We start from the raw sequence: 2,651 nt of genomic DNA on the forward strand, positions 1-2,651 counted from the left end.
CCAGTGAAGCCATGTCCTCCACAACTAGGCTGAAGAACAAAAGGACAGCAACTTGTCTGTTCCCCTTCCCCGATTCCCCAATGCTGTTCCTCTCCCCCAGTTCCCCAATAAAATCTTAAAAAAAAAGAATTGTTATTTGTTACATAATGTGAATATGAGTGGTGAGTATATCAGTGCTCATGTGAAGGCAGCTGAAGAATTTTTGGAAGCTCTGTAGATAAGTTGATTGTGGAGGAAATTATTTGCTGGAGCAAATATTCAATATGGGTGAAAACCTCCCTATTCTTGAAATGGATGCCTAAAAGGACTTCATCCGTAAGGAGGCCAAGTCAATGCCAGGTTTCAAGACTTTCAAAGACAGGATAATAGTCTTGCTTGGAGGCAGGCTACAAATTGAAACCCTTTGTGATCTGGAACAGAGAGAACCACAGGGCTATCAAGCATGCCAGTAAGCACACACTGCCAGGGTACTATAAGAGCAATAAGAAGGCATGTGTGACCCACCTTCTCTTGCATGATGCCCTTCTGAATTGCTTTGCCAGTGAAATGGAGAAATACTATTTGGAAAAATAACATAGCTTTTCAGATTTTGTTTATTGTTGATATAATGCCCTCAGACATCTTTTATTGGTGATCTTCATCTTAATATCAAAGTGGTGTTTCTTCCTTCAAACATGACCTCTTTGATCTAACCAATGAATCAAGGAGTTATAGCAGTTTATAAGGCCTACTACCTAAGCAGGACCTTTACTCAGGCTATTGCTGCAACTGAGGAAGACACTGATGCAATTCTGGAAGGATTACATCTGTGACTGCATCAAGAGCCTTGCTTGGGTTTGGGGTGAAGTCAGCAAAGAATTTATGAATGGCATCTGGAAGAAGACACTCATGAGGTTCATCCATGACTTCAAAAGATTTGCCAGTGATGAGAAGGTTGCAAAAATTAAAGAGGCTGTGGATGAGATGGCAAACAACTTTAACCTGGGTATGAATAAGGATAAAATTGAGGAGCTCCTAGAGCTGGTTCCTGAGGAACAAATGAAGAGTTGTTGGAACTGGAACAGGAATGCATAACTGAAGAAGAGGCAAGAGAAAAGGAAACTACAGGAGAAAAAAAGAATACGAAACTCCAAGAAAATTCACAGTGAAGGGTTTAGTAGAAGCTGTTGCAGACCTCAACAAGCTCCTTAAAAAGTTTGAAGACATGGATCCCAAACACTGAAAGGCTTCCATTAATAGAGAATATTCATGGTGCATTATCTGCTTACAAACAAATCTATGATGAAAAAGAGAAACAAACCAAGCAAACCACCATAGACGTATTTCTGAAAAGAGTGACACCTCCTCAAGAAAAGCCTCAAGCAGGTCCTACAGGAGGCTTTCCAGAAGAAGGCCTTGTTCTTACAGCTGGTGACAGCTCCATGCATGCTATTGCCCCTAAAGACCTTCCAGTGGGACAAGATGTAGAGATGGAAGGCAGTGATATTGATGATCTCGACTCAGTGTAGACCTAGGATAACGTGTGCATGTCTTAGTTTTTAACAAAAAAGGTTTAAAAAATAAAAAAATAAAATACATTTTTTAAAAAATAGAAAAGGCTTATAAAGGCTATAAAGAAAGAAAATGTTTGTGTATAGCTAGCTATACAATGTGTTTGTGTTTTAAGCTAAGCAGTATTACAAATGAATCAAAAAGTACACAAAATTCAGAAAGCCTACAAAGTAAAAAATATACAAAAAGCTAACTCTAATTTATTATTGAAGACAGAAAAATATTTTAAAATAAATTTAGTGTAGCCTAAGTGTACAGTGTTTATAAAGTCTAAGTATTGTACAGTAATGTCCTTGGCCTTCACATTCACTCACCACTCAATCACTGACTCACCCAGAGCCACTTCCTGTCCTGTAAATTCCATTCATCGTAAGTGCCCTATACAAGTGTACCATTTTTATATTTTATGCTATATTTTTACTGTATCTTTTCAATGTTTAGATACACAAGTATTTACCATTGTGTGATAATGATATCCAGTATTCAGTACAGTAACACGCTGTACAGGAGCAATAGACTATACCATATAGCCTAGGTGTGTAGGAGGCTATACCATCTAGGTTTGTGTAAGTGCACTCTATGATGTTTGCACGATGACAAAATCACCTAACAACACATTTCTCACAGTGAAGGGTTTAGCAGAAGTATCCCCATTGTTAAGTGACTAATGACTGTATGTATAAATATTTACTTTTAGAAGAAATGCTATAAAATTAACATGTGAGTATAACTTTATTTTTAGGTGCTCCAATATCACCTCATGGATTATGGCCTGAACAAGAGCTACAATTGTGGAACGAGGTAAAGAATTATCTGTATACAAATTATTGGACACTTTGCCCTTCTTTGAAGGTATCATGGTGAAATGAAATAATGTAATTGAACTTTTGAACGACTATGATTTTACTAGCATCCTGATATAACATTCAGAATTATAATTTTTAATAAATGAAAGAAGGAAAGATGAAAAGAAACAAAAAATACAGTAAATGGTAAAGTAAGATGGCAGAAATAAGTCCTCATAATAGAGTAATTACAATAAATGTAAATGTGCTAATATACAGCACTTAATAGACAGAGATACTCAAATTGGATTTTTT

At 36.6% G+C, this 2,651-nt stretch overlaps 1 long non-coding RNA gene across 1 annotated transcript in view; it reads left to right on the forward strand.

Moving 5' to 3' along the window:
- The first annotated feature begins 2,291 nt into the window (after positions 1-2,291).
- Positions 2,292-2,651, forward strand: part of LOC109381786 (uncharacterized) — an 11,206-nt gene continuing 10,846 nt past the window's right edge. Inside the window, exon 1 of the long non-coding RNA XR_002123812.1 lies at positions 2,292-2,352. This is a non-coding gene — a long non-coding RNA (uncharacterized LOC109381786). The remainder of the gene's footprint in view (positions 2,353-2,651) is intronic.

This window comes from Hipposideros armiger, unplaced genomic scaffold (assembly GCF_001890085.2).
Source record: "Hipposideros armiger isolate ML-2016 unplaced genomic scaffold, ASM189008v1 scaffold_53, whole genome shotgun sequence".
Taxonomy (NCBI): domain Eukaryota; kingdom Metazoa; phylum Chordata; class Mammalia; order Chiroptera; family Hipposideridae; genus Hipposideros; species Hipposideros armiger.